General features: G+C 40.1%; 2 pseudogenes; both read left to right on the top strand.

Moving 5' to 3' along the window:
• Positions 1-5,591: 5,591 nt before the first annotated feature.
• On the top strand, positions 5,592-8,347 carry LOC128566520 (complex I intermediate-associated protein 30, mitochondrial-like; annotated as a pseudogene).
• A 2,610-nt stretch (positions 8,348-10,957) lies between these two features.
• LOC128566519 (gem-associated protein 8-like) lies at positions 10,958-14,261 on the top strand (annotated as a pseudogene).
• Positions 14,262-21,450: the final 7,189 nt, after the last annotated feature.

The following is a 21,450-nucleotide window of genomic DNA, read 5'->3' as shown; positions in this document are numbered from 1 at the left end:
GGGTCTTTTTATGTTGATTAATTTGAGTTCTCTATAGATCCTAGTCATCAAGCTTTTGTCTGATTCATAACATGCAAATAACTTTTCCCACTCAGAAGGTTGTTGCTTTGGTTATTATTTCCTTAGCTGTACAGAAGCTCTTCAGTTTAATTAAGTCCCATTTGTTTACTTTTGTTGGTGTTGTTGTAATTGTCATGGAAGTCTTCTTCATAAAATCTTTTCCCAGACTGATATCTTCAAGTGTTTCCCCTACACTTTCTTCAAGGATATTTATTGTTTCATGCCTTAGATTTAAATCTTTTATCCATCTTGAATCAATTTTTGTAGGCCGTAAGAGATGTGGGTCCAGTAACAGCTTTTTACATGTGGTTATCCAGTTCTCCCAACACCATTTATTGAATAGGGATTCTTTTCCCCACTGTATGTTCTTATTTGATTTATCACAGATCAGGTGACTGTAAGAAGTTAGTTTCATCTCATCGTTTTCTATTCAGTTCCAGATGTGTTTGTTTCTATTTTTGTGCCAATACCATGCTGTTTTGATTGCTACGACCTTGTAGTGTAGCCTAAAATCTGGGAGGGAGATAGCCCTGTTATTGTTTTTATTACCAAGAATTACCTTGGCTATATGGGGATTTTTTTCTGGTTCCATACAAAATGAAGAATTATTTTTTCCAATTCTTGATGGTATGGTGATGGTATTTTAATGGGGGATTGCATAGAATCTGTAGATTGCATTGGGTAGTACAGACATTTTCAGAATGTTGATTCTTCCCAGCCATGAGCATGCTATGTTCTTCCATTTGTTTTATATCATCTACTATTTCTTTTCTTAGGGTTTCATAAATCTCTTTGTAGATGTCCTACACATCTTTTGTTAGGTATATTCCTAGGTATTTCTTTTTCTTTCTTTCTTTTTTTTTTTTTTTTTTTTTGAGGCTACTGTGAAGGGAACTGTGTCTTTGATTAGCTTCTCATCTTGGCTGTTATTGACATATACAAAGGCTACTGATTTGTGGACATTGATTTTTATATCCCTAGGCATTACTGTTTTTTTGTTTGTTTGTTTGTTTTTGGCTGGGGCTGGGTTTGAACCCACCACCTGTGGTATATGGGGCCAGCGCCCTACTCGCCTTTGAGCCACAGGTGCCGCCTGACATTACTGTATTTTTTGATCACTTCCAGGAGTCTTGTAGTTGAGTCTTTAGGATTCTCTAAGTAAAGGATCATATTGTTGGCAAAGAGTGAGTGTTTGACCTCCTTTGCCCCCATTTTGATGCCCTTTATTTCCTTCTCTTGTCTGATTGTATTGACAAGAACTTCCAGCATGCTATTGAATAGTAGTGGCAATAGGGTAAAACCTTGTCTGCTTCCAATTCTAAATGGAAAAGCTTTTAGTTTTATTCCATTCAGTAAAATATTAGCTGTAGGTTTATCATAGATAGCTTTAATCCGTTCAAGAAATGTGCCCCCATGCCTATATTCTTAAGTGTTCTAATTAGCAAAGGATGCTGAATTTTATCAAATGCTTTTTCTGCATCTATTGAGAGGACCATATAGTTTTTGTTTTTGCTTCTGTTGATATGGTAAATTACGTTTATGGACTTGCATATGTTAAAGTAGCCTTGCATCCCTAGAATGAAACCTACTTGATTTTGACGAATGATTTTTTTAATGTATAGCTGTAATCTATTGGCTAGGATTTTGTTGAAAATTTTTGCCTCTATAGTCACTAGTGAGATTGGTTTGAAATTCTTTTTAGTTGGGTCTTTTCCTGATTTTGGTATCAGGGTGATGTTTGCTTCATAGAACCTGTTGGGGAAGATTCCTTCCTTCTCAATTTTTTGGAATAATTTCTGCAGTATAGGTATAAGCTTTTCTCTGAAGGTTTAATAGAATTCTGGTGTGAAGGCATCTGGCTCAGAGCTTTTCTGTTGTTGTTGGGAGATATTTTTTATTGTTTCTTCAATCTCAGTCCTTGAAATTGGTCTATTCAAGAGATCTATTTCTTCTTGCTTAAGTCTAGGGAGAAGGAGTGATTCCAGGTATTGATCCATTTCCTCAACATTGTCAAATTTCTGGGCATAGAGTTTCTTGTACTCAGAGATGATCTCTTGTATCTGTGCGGCATCTGTTGTTATTTCCCCTTTATCATTTGTGGTTAAGGTTATTAGAGAGTTTACTTTTCTGTTTCTAGTTAATCTGGCCAATGGTTTATTGATTTTATTTATTTTTTCAAAAAACCAACTTTTTGTTTCATTACATTTTTTGATGATTCTTTTCTTTTCACTTTCATTGATCTCTGATTTAAATTTATTTATTTATCTTCTGCTGTGTTTGGTATTAGATTGTTCTTCTTTTTCCAATTCCATAAGATGGTTCCCTAGTTTGTTGATGCTGTCCTGTTTTTTGAATGTAGATATCTAATGAGACAAATTTCCCTCATAAGACTGCTTTTTCTGTATTCCACAGGTTTTGGTAACTTGTGTCTTTATTGTTCTTATGTTTGAGGAATTTAACTATTTTCTCTTTTATCTTTTCCCGAACCCAGCTATCATTCAGCTTAAGATAGTTTAATTTCCATGTCTTTGAGTAGGGCTGAATGTTTTTGTTGGAGTTGAGTTCCACTTTTCTTGCCTTGTGTTCTGAGAAGATAAAGGGTATAATTGCTATTATTTTAATTTTGCTGAGGTTTGATTTGCATCTGAGGATGTGGTCTATTTTGGAGTATGTACCATGGGTAGATGAGAAAAATGTACGTTCTGTAGCTTTGGGATGGTGTGTTCTGTATATATCTATCAGTTCCTTTTGTTCTAGGGTCACATATAATTTCTTTGTATCTTTGTTTAATTTCTGTTTATAGGATCTGTCCAGTTCTGTCAGAGGGGTGTTAAAGTCCTCCACTATTATGGTGTTATGGGATGTCATATTGTTCAGACTCATCAGTGTCTGTTTCATAAATCTGGGAGCATTTAAGTTGGGTGCATCAATATTTAAAATTTAAATGTCTTCTTGTCTTGTTCCTTTGACCATATAAAGTGTCCACCTTTGTCTTTCTTAGTTTCAGTTGCCTTAAATCCACTTGTATCTGAAAATACGATTGCAACCCCTCTTTTCTTCTGTTTTCCATTGGCTTAAAATACTGTTTTCCATCCCTTAACCTTGAGTCTTGATTTTTCCTTCAAGGCTAGGTGTCTCCTAGAGACAGCATATGGATGGCTTGTGATTTTTTTATCCTATTAGCCAGCCTGTGTCTCTTCAGTGGTCAATTCAGTCCATTGACATTTTTTGAGAGAATTGATAAGTGTCGTGGAGTTCTGTTCATCTTATTTTGTGAAAGTCCATTGTGTCGTTTTATCCTTTGCGCCATTGTGAAAGCTAAGTTTTGACCTTTAGCTTCTGAGTGTTTACTTTGGTGGTGGTCCATTGTGGTGGTCAGTGCTTCGAATAGTATTTGTATTTCCTGTATAGCTGGTCTTGTTGTGGCAAATTTCTTCAGTGCTTGTATCCACAAAAGATTTGATTTCTCCATCGATTTTGAAGTTTAGTTTAGCAGGATACAGAATTCTGGGCTGAAAAATTGTTTTAAGAATGTTGAAGGTGGATGACCATGCTCTCTGGCTTGGAAGGTTTAAGTTGAAACATCTGTTGTCCTCCTAATGGCTCTGCCTCTGTAGTTCAGTTGGTGCTTACTCCTAGCTGGTTGCAGAATTTTTTCTTTCATCTTGATTTTGGACAGATTCATTGAAATGTGTCTTGAAGAGGCTCTGTTTGAGTTGAGATGACTTGAGGTTCAATATCCATGTGAAAGGAGTGTTTCAGGGTCTTCAGTCAAACTTCAGAAATTTTCTTTTATGATAGGCTCCAGTAGAGCTTCCATTCCTTTGAGACAATCTTTTTCTCCTTTGGGAATTCTTATTATACGTATGTTTGAGTGCTTCATGGAGTCTCATGATTCTCTAAGCACATGTTCTGCTTTCTCTGTTCTTTTCTGGCTTTTTAACTATCTGGGTTAATTTGAAAACTTTCTCCTCTAGCTCTGAGGTTCTTTATTCTCCATGGTCTTACCTATTTTTGACACTTTCTACTGCATCTTTACATTCCCTGATTTTATCCTTCATTTCCCTAAGCTCTGCCATATCCTTTGTATATTCTACATATCTCTCGACTGACTTTTGGTTCTGGATTTCCATATTCTCTTCCATTACATTTATTGTGTTTATCATCCACTTTTTAAATTATCTTCCTGTCAAGTCCTTAATTCTTTATGGGTGGAGGCTTCTTCAGTAGCTGCCTCATGGTCCCTTCGGGAAGTTGTTCTGTTTTGGTTTTTCATGTTGCCCCAATTTTTCTGTTGGTTCCTCCTCACATGTTCTTTCCACTTATTCACCGCGTTGCCCTCCTTTTTCCTTCTTGCTTCCTCCTTTGCTTCAAATTACCTTGTCTCAGAGCTTACATCATATGGAAGAGAAGGGTAAAGCACAAGCAGAGAGATACAAGAGGCAAATAAACCAAGAAGAAATAGGGGGAAAGAGAAAAAGAAAAGAAAAAGAAAACAACAAAAAGTGGAAGGGGTATGAAGGAGAAGAATTGAAGAACAGGAGAGAATTAGGACAGGACGACAGAATGAGAGTGATAAATGAAATGGTATTGCTTGACATGGGGTTAAGGCCACTCCTACAGTTCAAGGATTTTGAGGGGCTCTGCTAAGAGGGTTCTTCAAAGTCAGTAGCTCCTTACCATCCTCAGCATAGCCAAACTCTTCCTTGTGACCAAAAATACACAAGTCCTTGCTCTTGACGAAAGTATGAATGGAAGTTAATAATAAAAGCAAACAAACAAATTAGCAAAAGCACAAAAAACAAAACAAAAAAAGCTCAAATAGCCAAAATTGCAGCAACCTCAGGAATATAGAAAAGAAGGGAAAAAAAATAAAGTAAAGAAAAAATAAAAATTTAAAAATAGGGGCAGGATGGCCAACTGTAGCCAGCCTTAGAAGCTCCCATTCGGAAGGAAGGATAATGTCCAGAAAGTACCAAATTAAGCTGAAGACTGGGAGCCAAGATGAGAGAGAAGAGTGCTAACTGCAGGGCACCCCTGCTGAGGCAAGCTGCGACTCCAAGAAAGCAAACTTCAGGTACAAAATTCATCTCAAAGGAAAAGTGTCTTTCCCCTCCCCCAAGAAAGTTTTTTTTTCTTTTTCTCTTCGCTTGCTTTTGTAGGGTTTCTATAGGTGAGTGGTGAACTGAGGACCTCTTGTCTCACTCTATGGGTGAAAGCTGTAGGAAGTGGGGTCTGCTTCTCCAGAGGGACCCTGTTGTGACTCTGAACACTCCCTTGCCAGACAGAAAATTTATTAACTAATTCTCATTAGTTCATGAACTAATGTTTTCCCTGCCATTCTGAACTTCCAGTCCACACTTCCCTCTTTGCCTGATGAGTTAGAAGCCTAACCCCTGCAGAGACTATGGGAGGAGGCTTAAGAGCAGCACCCCCCTCACCAAACCAAGCACTCTACCCCCCACCTGGCCAGAGCCTACTAGAGCCACATCTCCCATGCCCTGCCCTTGTGCCCACCCTGCCTCTGCGCCATGCCCCTGCCTGGCCAGAGTTGTGAGCCAAGCACTCTCCTTGCAGAAGTCACTGGGCACCAGGCACTGCCAGAACCATGTGCAGTGTCCCCTGCCCTGCTGCTGGATCCAGGTGCTGCACTTGCAGAGCTGCTCCTGTAGCCAAAACTACCTGGCTGGCAGTCGCCTGGGAGCTGCACAGGGTCACTTCCCACAAAGATCCAGCAACAATAGAGTGATCCCACTGGCATCTAATCTTGGAGAGACACCTCCCCAACTCTGAGAACTGCCAGAGGAAACCATAACTCACTCTATAGGGATACTGGTGCTGCAGAGTGGCAGGGGCAAAGGTGGGGTGGCTGAGAGAGAAAGCTTTTGCTAACTTGTTACCCTCAGGATTAGACTGAGTCCAAGTGGAACACTCTCCAGTGGCTACTGAGTATGCAAGGCTGACAGGCCTCACTCCTCTAGCCAGCTAGTAGCAGAGGGTAGTGGCCGGGCTGCAGGGGCATTGACCTTCCTTTGTCTCTGACAGGCACAAAGCCCAGGCACATCTGCTCATTGGAGGGAGAAGGACCTCAGCCCTGTGGGGTCACCAGTGACTGGACGTGAAAGAGGAGCTAAGTGGAGAAAGAGATACAGCCTCCTAGTCCAACTCTGCTACCAGGCAGGCCTTTCAGACTCCACAGACACTTCAGTGAGCCAAATTTGAGCAGCCAGGAGACCTCTGCCATCTAGTTGCGGGAGACCTTTCAAACTCTCCCACTTGAGAGTTGGTACTCACCGGGTCAATTGGTTTGGAACTCCCAATTTGGGCCAATCACCAAAGGACCGTCTGAGGTGGTACTCTGGTTGTGTGGTAATGGGAAGGGTTGATTTTCCTCTTCCAGTTTTTGTCCATGCGGGTGTGGGGTGTCATCTTAGTTGCTTGTATTTCTCCACAGTTAAGACTTCACCAGAGTCACTGATCCACTAGGATTGAACAAGAACCAGCTGAATACAAGACAGAGCCACCTAACTCCACCACACCAAGCAGATTTTGTCAGCCTCAGATTGTAATACTGTACAGGTCCTTTGCAAAGCTAAAGGGAAAAAGCTGCAGTCATCCATCCAAGATCCTTGACAAAGGGCTGGTTAACCACAACTCCAGAAACTCCCAATCCAATTTCACCTTACCTGCCCATCTAGCCAATGGTGAAAAACAATCGTGAGGTGGAATCAGTGGGCAAACTCTGGCAACATGAATAATCAGAGTAGATCCACTCCCCCAAGGAATGATATGGCAGACACAGCACAAGATCCCATTCATAAACAAATGGCTGACATGTCAGAAATCAAGTTCAGAATTTGGATAGCAAATAAGATCAACAGAATGGAGGTAAAAATGGAATTAGAATTTCAAGCAGTAATTCAAAAGATGTCTCAAGAATTCAACAAATACAGGATTAATAAATTGTGGTATATGTACACCATGGAATATTATGCAGCCTTAAAGAAAGATGGAGACTTTACCTCTTTCATGTTTACATGGATGGAGCTGGAACATATTCTTCTTAGTAAAGTATCTCAAGGATGGAAGAAAAAGTATCCATAGCCCTACTATGAAACTAATTTATGGCTTTCATATGAAAGCTATAGCCCAGTTATAACCTAAGAATATGGGGAAGGAGGAGAGGGATAGGAAGGAGGGGGGAGGGAGGGTGATTGGTGGGATTACACCTATGGTGCATCTTACAAGGGTACATGTGAAACTTAGTAAATGTAGAATATAAATGTCTTAACACAATAACTAAGAAAATGCTAGGAAGGCTATGTTAACCAGTGTGATGAAAATATGTCAAATGGTATATAAAACCAGTGTATGGTGCCCCACGATCACATTAATGTACACAGCTTTGATGTAATTAAAAAAAAAAGAATTCAACGAAGTCAAAGACAAAATCACCAAAGGTTTTGATACTTTGAGGCCAAAATTTGCAGCCCTCAAAGATCCGAGCAATACAGTAGAATCCCTCAGTAACAGAATGGAGCAGGCAGAAGAAAGGATCTCTGACATTGAAGACAAAGCTTTTGGATGCTCCCAAATGCTCAAAGAGGAAAAAATGTGAATCATTGAGTGAGGTCTTGTTGGAACAAGCCAAGGTCGTCTGGCAGTTCCATGGGAAAGAAGATTTAGATAAGTGGATAGATACTTCTGATAAGACAATTGGAGGCAGAAGTGAAGTATTCTTAAAAATGGGAAAGAATAACCAAAGTGCACTGCTCTATGGAACTCTATGAGTTCTGACGGTCCTTATGATGGAGATAGTAGCTGAAGTGGATACTGTGCAATGATATACAGGACACCAAGGGGCTCTTTTGAGAGGAGGAAGTCTTATGATTGGTCCCAGTTTAGCACTCTGTATCTCCGGGTCCGTGGGGATGGTGGACCCTGAATAGTGAATATCAAGGAGGACTCAGATTTTATCCAGAGGAAGAATCAAATGTACAGTTACTTCATGTTCACCCGTGGGGGGCTCTACTGGCAGGGGGTCAAGATTCCTTTTTCCAAAATTTTCTTCTCAAATCAAGGAAGAATCCAGGATGTTCAGTCTCAGCTTCTGCTTGACAAGATCTCGTTTATAGGATTTACCTTGGCTGTTAAAGTGGATGGTCCATTCTTCCTGGAAATTGATTTTATTGGAGTGTTTACTGATCCAGCCCACACAGAAGAGTTTGCCTATGAAAATTCTCCAGAGATTAGCCCAAGATTTTTCAATTAAATAACATGTAGTAGTTTTATATTACTAAACTAACAGTAATAGCATCTTCAGTGATACAGACAAAATAAAATATTTCTTTAATGGCAAAAAAAAAAAAAAATGGAGACTTCACCACTTTTATGTTTATATGGATGGAGCTGGAAAATATTCTTAATAAAGTATCTCAGGAATGGAAAAAAAATTCAATGTACTCAATACTACTGTGAAACCAATTTATAATCATTCACACTTGCATATGAAAAATGAAACACAACTATAGCCTAGGATGAAGGAGAGAAGAAGGGAGGGTGGTGGGTCAATAGAGGCAGGGTTAGTAGAGAGACTACACCTGTAGAGCATATTGTAAGTACAAGTTGGATCCATCATGTGTAGAACACAAATGCCTTAATGCTGTAATTGGGTAAATGAGGTGAAGGCTATGTTGATTAGTAGGATGTAAGCATTCCAATGTGTACAAATAATCAACACATCAAATCCCATAATGGCATAAATGTATTTATGATCTATGTACAAATGACTTAATAAAAAGGATAAAAGAAGAAGGGCTCAGTAACACAAGATTCTTTGAGCTATTTCTTCCATGGTAAACACTGTTTACAGGTTTTATATATTAAATAAAATATGGGTGGCTAAAACAAACAAAAAAAATTTAAATACTGAAGGACCAACTTTAATAGGGACATATGTGTAGTAATATGTCACCAGGACACCAAGTGGTGCTCTGGGTTTTTTGGATCAGAGAACATAGCTGGCAACCTCTATGGTCCTTATTCCTAACTTAGTTGCCTTCAGTGATTGCCTCATTGTTTTCTCAGCACTCAGACCATGCTGGATTATGATCTTAAAGCTCTCCAGAATTCTTCAGGGACAGATCTCACAGTGCCCCCTGACAATATTTCCTGTGGGTTATGGGAGTCCCTCAGCCTGTCCCAAGAGTGAAGTTCTGACCTGGCAGGCAGAATTAAGATGGTCATGCTTTAGGCCCCTGGTAAGACCTTCTCAAAACCTTCCCATAGTGGCAACCGCCTGGCCCTGAGATCTTGCTAGTATGGCCAACTTGTCAGCCACCAAACTGCTGGCAATTCCATTCCAACAAGTAATAAAATCTGGTTGCTGATACTATTTGTGTCTACCCATTCTTCCAAGCTTTCCACTCAATGTGTAGCTTCCCTCCCAAACCAAAAACTCTGGAAAGGCTTCTTCCTGTCCTAGACTTCTTTGGAGAGGGGGGAACCAATCCTAACAGGTCACAGTCACTTGCATCAGATTTCCACCACTCTGGATCATACACTGTATCCAGCTCACCACCTCCTCACTGTGCTCTCTGAGCTATGACTCTGGACAAAGTCCTCACGCCAGGTATGGCTATGTTTTCTCTTTTTCTCCAGTGGTACTAGGAGCCTTGTCATGTTTCTAACTCTTCTTTCTGCATTTTGCTACACCCTACAATGTCAGACTCATGGAAAACAGCCAGACACTACATGACAGGGTGTCTTAAAATTGAATGAAAGCCACCAGTCAGCCTGTGTATACATTTTATCGCATCCATTAGGAAAAATATAAGGGCAAAGAATGAGATAATTTTGAATCATTCTTTAAAATAGTCTATGCTTCCTTGAACACTTACATTAAATAATCTCCTTTTTCTGTAAAAAAGAAAAAAAAAGAATATTGAGTACGAAGGGAGAAAGTTAGATGAGTGATAACACTTTTATATGGGGATTTAAAAGTTTACAATGATTTTAGCTGTATAAGAACACAACATTCTATTTTCTTCTGCCTATAAGTTTATTGTGAGAATTGGTCATTGTCCCCCTAGCAATATTTTGTATAAAGAATGAGTGTCCCAAACCCAGTGCGAATAGTGTTATTCATCAATATTTTGGGTTTGTTCTTCATTAATAGATAACACAAATAAATAACAATACTAGTATCATTATATGTCTAATATTTGCAGCTAAAAGGAGAACTGCATGATTCAGCAAATTATAAAAGAATAAATTTTATTTCCATATACTTGCAAAACACAACTGAGAAATGAAATGAAGAGAACCATTTTCGATGTCACCAAATACATAGACCTACATGTAAAAAAACTAAAACATAATAAATGAAGAGACATGCCGTGTTTGTGAGTTCGAAGACTCAAGTTTGATGGTCTCCTCAGTTTGATCCATAGATTGAACAAAATCCCAGCTAAGTAATTTTGTAGATTTTAAAATTAATATGGGAACGCAAAGAACCAAGAATAGCCAAATCAATCTTAGAAATGAAAAAAATAAAAAAGACTAGAGGATTATATTATTATTTGATTTACAACTTACCATAGAGCGGAGTAATTAACATGATCACCTATCCTGTTAGGAACCTTTTAAGACATACTTTCTCCTTAATCACCTCCTACCCCACTATAGCCAAAGTGAAAAAGAATAAACTGTGCTTCATCTGGATTCTTACAGAAGTGAACCCTGAGACAGCATTTAAAATACCACCAGAGAAGTGGAAAAGTGAGACAGGGAGGGGAAAGCAACACATACAGAGTGTATTAAGAAGCATGTTATCACTTTTGCCATCTGGAACTTCTGTCCCCTGGAGGGCTCTGACAGCAGGTGTAGAATGTAGAACATGGGCTTCAGAGTTATCCTATCTGAAGGCCAAAGGAGCTGGGACAAATCACAGCTTGTCAATCACTGGTCAAGATCTGGTCAAGGCTTGTTAATTTCCTCTCCTTCTGGTCTGTTCTGGGTCAAGAAGGTTCTGGTGGCCAGGGAAACTCTCAGGTAAAACGTTTAAGATGCTGTTGTGCACAAAAATGGGAAGGTTTGAGGGGAAGCGGGTGGCCACCAAAAGCTTCTGCCAAAAAAAACCAAGTGTGGGCAGGAATGTGAGCAATGAAAACTCTTAGACATTGGCACAATCCCTGTGGAAGAACCATTTGGTTGCTTATGCTGAACACATTCTACCCTATGGCTCAAGTAATTCCTCTCCTAACTCTATATCCAATAGAAATATGAACATAAGTTCATCAAACAACATGTAAGAATGTTCACATAAGCACTATTCATAATAGCAAAAAGTTGAAAATTGCCCGTTAATTATTCATTAACAGTAGAATGAATAAATAAAAGGTACTATATTTATACAGTGGGATACTTTACAGAAATGACTGAAAAGACTGAACAAAAGACAACTATATGCAACAACGTGATTGAATCTCGTAAACATAACGTTGAGCGAAAGAAGCTAGACAGGAGTAGAAACTGAATAATTCAACTCACATAAATTTCAAAACTGGCACAAGGAATTATCCCATTAGAAGTATAATGTACACAGCTATGATTTAATATTAATAAAAAAAGAAGAAGTCAGGATTAAGTCTCTGCTATCAAAAGAGCAGAGTCTGGCAAAAGGCTTCTAGGTACTTGTAACATTTTGCTTCTTGGTCTGAGTACTGGTTGTCAGTGCTGAGGGCATACTGTACTGTGTATTCTTACTGTGAGGGATTGTTGAGCTTTATACTTGTGATTGGTGCATTTTTCTGTGTATTGGTTATACCTGAATCAAAAGTTTATACCTCGAAGAAGTTAACACTGGCCTTTTATCAGTTTCCCCTCTACCCCATAAAAAAAAAAAAAAAAACTCACAAATTCCAGTGTAGTACTGACACACACTTAAATAGACTGATCAATGAAAGAGAACAGTGACTATTAGCAGATCCTAACACATGTGGCAGTTTATACGACAACAAAGGTAGCTTTTCAAATTATTGAGAAATAGATAATTTGATGACATAAAATGACATCAGGATAAATGAATAACCATTTGGAACAAAAATTGGGGGAAAATTTGGTTTAGCTATTTATTCATTTATTTAATTATTTTTGAGACAGTGCCTCACTGTGTTGCCCAGGCTGGACTGCAGTGGCATGATCATAACTCACTGCAGTTTTGAACTCCTGCACTCAAGTGATCCTCCTGCCTCAGCTTCCTGAAAAGCTGGGACTACTGGTGTATGCCACTTGGCCAGTTAAATTTCAAAAAATTTTTTATAGAGATGGGGTTCCCCAGCCTGATCTCAAACTCCAGATCTCACGCAATTCTTCTGCCTCAGTTTCCCAAAGTTCTGGAGATTAAAGGGGTGAGCCGCCACATCTGGTTAGCTCTACTTTATATTTTACACCAAGATTTCAGTTGGATCAAAGATTTAAATTTAAAAAAATAAAATAATAAAATTAGTCAAAGAAACATTAAGAGAATATTTTCATATCTTCAAAAGCCTTTCCCTCTGCAATAAAAGATTGATGAATTAACTTGCATAAACTGTGAATAAAATGTGTGGCAAAATTCAAAATAAATAAAAAGGCAGAAAAGATGGGAAAATATTTCCAATTCATAATGCATATAAATGGCTAATGCCACCGTATAAAAAACTCTTTCAGATCAATAAGGGAAACCCAATGTCACCAGAAATCTGAACAAAAAATATATAAATCAGTTTACTGATAAGAAACCAAAAGTGACTCGGACATGTGAAATGATGCTCACTCTGACTCATGATGAATGAAGTAAAAATAAATGCTACAAAGGTATTATTTATATAGTATTAGAAAACACTGAGTATAATAAAAATGTTTTAAAATACACTGAATTGTCAAGAGTGTGAGGAAGCAGGTACTCTCTTACACTGCTAGGGAGTTAAAGTTGGTGAAATATTTAAAGAAAACAGTTTATCGATGGGCAATATCTATCAAGATTAGACATGAATGTATCATTTGCACTTACCATTTGAGCCAATAATTTTACTTTGGGAACATATCTTAGGAAATATATCTTACAAACACATTAGAACATAAGTAAAATCAAACACACATAAACACACACACTTCTTAATTTCAGGCTTATTTGGAATAGAAAAAAATTGGAGGAACCCCCCCCCAACATTTATCACTATGAAACTGCTTAATAAAACGCAGCCATCAAAAAGAATGAAAACTAGATTTTATTTCTTTTCTTTCTTTATTTATTTTGAGACAGAGTCTCACTATGTCATTCTTGATATGCGTGGCATCACAGTTCACAGCAACCTCCAACTCTTGGGCTTAAGAAAATAGGTGTTGCCCATTCCCCGTCCCATCGGTGTCTCCCATGAAAATCAGGCACCTTCTCGCCCACCGCCCAGGATCTACAGGCTAGGTGCTCACGAGATTCAGTGCCCATTTGGACTTTCACAAGGATGGCAGCACAGGCGTCAACATCCAAAGTTTCTGAGTCTTGGTATTCTCACCCAGCATATGCAAGATATTGGCAACATTATCAACAAGCAATGGCTTGGATGCAAAACCACCAGAAGGCCTACAGAAAGGCCATGCAATTCTATTTCAGTTTCCTGGCATCTCCCTTCTGCAGTTTCTTCCCAAAGCTCTTATGATGGTCTTAAGACCTCAGTCTTTCGGTGACCATCACTGGGGTTCACATTTCAGAAGGTCTAGGAAGCAGCGACACGTTAGCAGGAGGATCCAGGTACCTGCAAAAGAAGACCAAACTTCCTCCGGAGATGAGGGAGTAGAGGCTGAGTCAGACGAGGGGGATAGAATGTGACCTGAGCAACATGGAAATCACGGAGGCGCTCCGCCAGTACTTAGCAGAGACCGAGAGGCGCAGAGAAGGGCGACGGCTGCAGCAGCTGCTGGACGCACAGTGCCTGGATGACTATGTCAGTGCCGACCATGACCTGCGCTACAACCCCCACAGGTCAGTCAAACCCCCGACCGAGAGGCCGGGCGAGCGACGCAAAGCCGAGAGGAAGCGCTTGTATGAGGACAGAGCTGCCAAGATCCAGGCCACGGAGGCTGCGGCGCAGCTGAGCTTTGACAAGCACAGTGACGGAAAGCAGCCCAAGCACTGGCCTGTCATTCCCCTGAAGTTCTGAGCCCTGGGCTCAGGGACCCCTGCGAGTGCTGTCTGCACAGGGTGCCCAGACTCACCCCCCTTCCTTTTGGGTACACTCCCTTCATCTCCCCTTCCCTACAGTTGTCAGGGAAAAGGAACTTTATGCTGAGATACTATCATGTTCACCAGAGTCCCAGTGGGTCCTCACAGGGTAGAGGTAATAGGCCAGTCTCTTGGAATTCAGCAGGACCTACGCTGTTGCCAGTGTGGGAAATTTTCAGACATAAGATGATAATTTTGTATCTCCTGCATTGGTTTCTGATGCTGATAACTGTTCAGTTCATTAAAGTTCTTGCCTAGAAAAAAAAAAAAGAAAGAAAATAGCTGTGTTTTTTTTTTTTATTCAAAATGATTTTTTTTACAGACATGGAGGAACTTCAAGTGAGAAAAGCCAGGTGAAGAAAGGGCAGAATATTATACAGTATCTATTATTTATATTTTTAATAGGTAAAAAATAGCATATGATTTATAGGATCAAAATAAATACAACTGAAAAATAAAACTATAAATGGGTGGCACCTGTGGCTCAAAGGAGTAGGGCACCAGTTCCATATGCCAGGGTTCAAATCAGCCCTGGCCAAAAACTGCTAAAAAAAAAAAAAAAAGAAAAAAGAAAGAAAGAAAGAAAAGAAAAATATAAATCTAACTCATAAAATATAAGTGAATAGTAAAGGATTGACTCAGCAGATGTGGGATTGCTCATTCCAAATAAAAGACTGACCAACTATCAACCCTTGAAATATTCTGCCTAGTAAGAATCTCTTTGTATACCTGTGGTGTTGGGTCATGCCAGATAATTTGTGATAATAATGGGATTTATGGTCTTTGCTAGGGCCCTGGTCTTACTGTATCAGTTTCACGTAGAAGAGAGGAAAGGGATTGGAGACTGAGTAGTTAGGGTCAGTCTCGTGGGGGCACCTCTGTGTCTGACCTTGAACACAGGGCTTGAATGAACTTCCCTGGTAGATAAAAACTTGTTCACATTGTCACATAGCATGGGAGAGCTGAGTTTTGTCTATACAACTCTACAGGGAGAGAACAACTGAAAGTTGTGCCCAGTTCCTCCTGAGCTCTGTCCTATCTGTCTTTTCCTTTTTCTGATTCTATTCTATACCCATTCATTGTAATAAACCATGACCCTGAATATAACAGCTTTTCTAAATTCTCTGAGTCCTACCTCATTCCTGAACTTGAGGATGGCGTTGGGTTCCTCCAGCACAATAGATACAGTAGTAATTACAGGGGAATTTATTTCTTTGGATATTGGCATTAGAAAGGAATAAAGTCTATTTAATGAGCTAAGTATGGAAGATTAAGATGATACAGAAAGGACAACAGAATGCACTTAAAGAAAATAGAAGAAAATAATAACAACTAGAGGAGAAATTAACTAACAAAAATCCACAAAGATATAACACAGAGGATCCACAAAATCAAAGTTCATTTCTTTGGTGGAAAAAAACCAATAAAATAGAAAACTTCTGACATAATTGAGAGACAGAGGGAAAGGGAAAGGGAAAATAGCAATACCTATGTTAGGAACAAAAGGAGGACAGCTGGGAAGAGACCACTGAAGACAAGTTTAGTCAATAAATTTGAGAAGGTAGATGACTGATAATTTTCTCGAAAAATATTTCTTACTCAGTTGACTCAAGATGAAACAGAAAACCTGATAGACCTATAAACATAAAGACATTAAATGAATGGCTCAATATTTATTTATTAAAAAATTTGAAAGGCCTAGAAGATTTTACAGCTAAGTGATACTATGAGTTGAAGAAAGAAAAATCTTATACAACAACCTTATACTATGTACAAACTGTTTTATGCAGGAAAGACAGCTTTCCTGCTCCCAATTTTTTTCCATGCTAGTATAATTTTAAAACTAGAAAAGATAGTATAAGAAATGAAAATTATAGCTAATACATAGCTCAAAAATCCCAAATGAAACACTAGCAAACTGAATCCAGCATCTCTATAACCCAATCAGCTAAACAAACATCAGCGGTTCATACCAGGAGTGCCTGTTTTGCCAGTATTAACTAATTTAATCCTGATAAACCATTTTAAGATTGGTATTATTAGTATTATCATTACCATTATTTTACAGATGAGGACACTAAAGCATAGAGAGTTTAAATAATTTGCACAGGATCACATCTGGTTAGTGACTGTCTGGATCTTACCTTGGGCTGTTTATCATCACACTATGTTGCCTCTCGAGGACAATCTAGTTAATAGTTAATATGAGAGTATAACAAGTCTTCTGAATGCTGAATCAATATACAAAAAAAAGTGTTTCATTCCTATATACCAGCAACAACCATCCACAAAACAATTTCGGATAAGATAATATTTAAAGTAACAATACAATCTTTGTGGAGTCATGAAGATGTCAATTCTTTTCAAAATTAATTCATGAATTTGATGTGATTTCAATAAAAATTTCAAGACCTTTTTACAGTATTGGACAAGCTGATCTTATAATTCATAAGAAAGAACATAACCGGGTGCAGTGGCTCACGCCTGTAATCTCAGGACTCTGGAAGGCCGGAGGCCAATGAATCATGTCAGTGCACAAGTTCAAGACCAGCCTATGTAAGAGTGAGACCCCCATCTCTAAAAAATAGCCAGGCATTGTTGTGGGCACCTGTAGTCCCAGCTACTTGGGAGGCTGAGGCAAGAGGATCTCTTGAGCTCAAGAGTTTGAGGTTGCTGTGAGCTATGACATCACAGCACTCTACCAAGGGCAAGAAAGTGAGACTCCGTCTAAAAAAAAAAAAGTTGAAAGAACATAGATTTTAAAACACCAAATTGGGAGACCAATTCTACCAAATTTAAATAATTATTGAAAAGTTAAGCAGTGTAGTATTGGTACGGAGATTAATGAGTAAGTTAATAAAATGAATCAGGAAGCCTAAACAGTGCCCACCAAATATATGAAAATATACATATTATATGGCAGATATGGCATCAGAATTCACTGGTGAAAGACTGGAGAATTCTAATGCAGGATATTGGAATTTTTGTTTATTCATATTGTGACATAATAAAAAAAAATACAGTATTTGGTCTTTGTCTTCAGTTCCTGACACATAGCTCCTAAAAACCCTTGGAGTCTTCAAAGTACTGAGATTGTGTTAATCACCAATGTCCATTGGTGGTCATTAACAGTGAGAACCCAACTTGAGTCTGCAGGCTTAGGGCATGGTCCCAGGCAATGGGTCTCTTTGTTTGAAGCTTGTCATCTAAAACTTTACTTCACTGGAAGTCAGAGCCTAACCTAAATTAGCCTATCACCTGCCTTGGGTTACCAGAACAAGTTTTGGTTTTCTTGGGGAAGCCAAGTAGCAGTTCAGGAACTGGTGGCCACTGTCTAAAACTCAGGATGTGTTCTTTCTGTTGGGGCCTTGGATGGGCAAATTACCATGCAACCTTAAGGAGAGGTCATGGCATTGCTTCAGAGTGGGAGGAAGTTTGAGTTAGCGAGAACTGGAGGGATAATTTCCCTTCTGTGAGCTAGCTCAGAAGCAGAAGACAGGGATGGAGAACCTCCTGGTACTGTGAGGAATAATTTGGATGTAAGTGATAGAGAATACAATTCAACTGGCCTAAACACAAAAAGGAATATATTGACTCATGCAAATGAAAATTCTGGATATCGACTGGCTTTAGGCAGTGGCATAAGGCTCCACTGACATCATCAGGATTCAGTATCTCTCCATTTTTTGGCTCTTGTCTTCTGTTCTAGCTTCATTGTCAGGCTTTATATGGGGTAAGATGATTGCCAGAAAGTCAGGACAATATTCTACCAGGTTCAATTGCTGGTGAAAACATGTTGCCTCACTCACAAGAGTCTGTGCAAAAATCTCATTGTGCCATACCAGCTGCAGTTGAACTAGAGGAATGGAAAATTCCTTTTGCTAGCCCCTTGTCACATATACACCCTGTAGGAGTGTAGTTGGAAAGATTATAATATTTACTCATAGACTAAGACCGATGAATGAATATAATTCTCAGTGTTCTCATTCCCAGGGGACAATAAACATACTATTTCTAGAAGGGAAAATAAATGCTGGGTGTCAAAATAAAAACAAAATACATGTCCACACATTCTTCTCTCACTGTCTCACTCATATCTTCTGGTCCAGAGCCATTCCACTGCTTGTTCAGGCTCTCAAGCTTAGATTGAAATCTAAATGCAAATTCTGGGGAGGTCCTGGAGGGTGGGAGTGGAGGTCCTGGGAGGTGGGGGTTGGGGGAGGAAGACATCTGTCAGGATGTGTCACAGGGCAGGGATCTTAAAGAGAGGGAAAATGTCTCAGATATCCTGATACCCACATAATTGGAGCACCCAATAACCTAAGCTCTAAATTAATTGACCTTCTCATCACATAGCCCAACTCTTTTCTCAGTTACAGATACTCCCAGACCTTATTAGGCAGAACACCTCTGTCTGTCTGCCATTCCATTTTTTGATCTCAATCCTTAGATCAAAGGCTGGAAGGCCAGCCGATCTCAGTCTTCAATCTATCAATCTATCAATCTTCCCACTTATGCCCTACCCATCAGCCAGTAGCTTCTTGTCTTCATGTTCTCCCTCTCTATAGATTTTATGGCCTGTCATTTAACCGATATTTTAAATACCTCTGCCCCACTGCTTTTTCATCGTTTCTATCAGGCAAAATATCAACCCTTTCTCTTCCAGAACTTAGGAAAGGGTACAGCCTCATTAAATCGAATCTCATTCATGAGCATACTGATGCTACCATAAACTAACTTTTGGTTACAACTAATGGTCAGCTCCATGACCATATGAAAGACACTTTTCAATTTACTTTATTTATTCCAAATGTATTAATAGGAAGTGCCTGCCATGTGTTAGGCCTAGGCGCTGTGAAGTCAAAGAAAGCTTCCTGATGTGGAGCTTAAGTGAAAGTCTTAGTCAACCTTCTCTTTGATCCTAGTCGAGACTATTTCAAACCTTCTCCACGGTCCTGAAACCTTTTTTGCTCCCTCAGGAGATGGGCTAGAGTGCTTCTTCACAGAAGAACTATAAGCCACCAGATGGGAACTTTTCGTCATCCAACCTTCTTTCCTGCCTCTGAGAGATCTTCCTTCTCCCTTCCCTTCATTTCTTCCAGCAGTTTTTATACGGTATGACTTAAAGCTTGGTGATCTGTCTTTTCTAAGACCAGGGATCCTGTCCATCCTGTTCACTGCTTTCTCCTCAGCTGAGCCGGCCACGGGTAGAACCAACTCAGGCAGCCCAGCTGGGGGGGCGCGAGGACGAGGCCCCGCCCAGCGCGCTCTGGGGGCGGGGCCGACTTGGGGGCGGGGCCGACTCTGGGGCGGGGCCTGACGCGAGCCCTCCTCAGGCTTCAAGGTGGCGGTTTCTGAGGATTTCAGCTGAAGAAACCCAATTCCACCGCCAACGCTGGAGACGCAGCCTCGCAGATGTGGGTCAGGCGGGACTTCTGGATGCCCGAGGGACCTTTCAGTCCGCACGGGGGTGTGAGAAGCTTTCTCCGCTGCCCTTCAATCCTGGGGGAGGGGAGGCCGCGCAAGGCCCAGGGCGGCCTCGGAGCCCTCGAGGCCCTTCTGCCTCCCCAGAGGGTGTTTGGAGGCCTGTGCGGGAACTGAGACCCCAGGGTTGGAACTCCTGCTGCAAATCCAAGGACACAGAGATAACAAGATAGTGGTAATGTGACCACTTGCTTTTGAACCTTCAGTGGGTACAGGTACCGGCTGTGGGGACTTGGGCGAGTGACAGAGCCTGAGGCCCAGATTGCCTCTGTTCCAGGGGCTCTATTAATACCTAAGGGATGTGGGATGAGACACAGAATGAGTGAGAAAGGCAGGTTAGCCAGCTCCGGAATTGGGGTCTGTGGCTTTGTAGCGATTGCCGCAGAGCCTTGGGGAATAACTTTATCCTGCACCAGCGCCTTTTATCCGAACAGTAAGCCCTCAAGGCTCCGGCCTGCTCCTCTCCCCCGGATTGAGGGATTAGCATCTCAGACTCCCTCTCTTTGCAGGACCCACATCCAGAACGTGGAGGAAGCCCACAGTCCTGCTGGCACTTGCTTCCAGAAGAGTTGAGCCGAGACATGAAGACCCCTGTTGTTTTCTGTGAGGCAAGCAGGTAAAGCGTGTGGGAACTGAGTTAGAGACCACAGACGAGGTCATTTGCCATGTCCTGTAAACTCCATGACTGCGTCTCCTCAGGCCATGATGACACCTCCAGCAGACAGGACTGGAGGGCAGGCTGTGTGCTAGGGGAGAAAACCAGAGGTCACTGCCTTGAAAAACTCAGGTATTGATGCCCTGTGTATTCGAGGGCCTACCATGTGTCAGACACAAAGTTAGACAGGAACCCTACCTGTATTTGTCCCCCCTGGAGGGGGAAGGCAATGAGGGTTTTTACAAATGTTTTATTGGAATTTATTTCAGATACTATTCAATTCACCCTTTTAGAGGATACAGTTTAACGGATTTTAATTATATTTACAGTGTTGTGTAGCTATCACTCTATGAATATATCCCCACTCTCTGATTGTATGACTTTCCATCACCCCCCAAAGAAATGCTATACTTATTACTAGTCATTCCCTAATTCTCTTCCTCGCCCTCCTCCTGAGGCCTAGACTAATCTACTTTCTACTTCAGTGAATATTCCTATTTTGGACTTTCATATAAACAGAGTCCTACAATTTGTCATCATTTATGCATCTCTTCCTTCATGTAGCATGATGTTCTCAAGGTTCGTCCAACTTGTAGCAGAGGTCAGTACTTCATTCCCTTTTATTGCTGCATAATATTTCATTGTGCTAATATACCAAATTCTAATTTTTTAAATTTTATATATTTATTGCTTTATTGAGACATAATTTTTGTACATATTTATATGGTGTGTATAGAATTTTGTTATATGCATAGAATATGTAATGATTAAGTGAAGGTATTTAGGGTATCCATCACCTTGCGTATTTATCATTTCTATGTATTTGGAACATTTCAAGTCATCTCTTGTAGCTATTCTGAAATATATAGTACATCATTGTTAACTATATTCATCCCACTCCAATATCAAGCATTAGAACTTATTCCTTCTATCTAACCATATGTTCATATCCATTAACCAACCTCTCTTCATCCCTACTTCCCCAAAC

The sequence above is a fragment of the Nycticebus coucang genome, chromosome 15, assembly GCF_027406575.1.
Source record: "Nycticebus coucang isolate mNycCou1 chromosome 15, mNycCou1.pri, whole genome shotgun sequence".
NCBI lineage: Eukaryota > Metazoa > Chordata > Mammalia > Primates > Lorisidae > Nycticebus > Nycticebus coucang.
The sequence above is the reverse complement of the archived record's forward strand: the minus strand, read 5'-3'. Positions and strand labels throughout refer to the sequence as shown.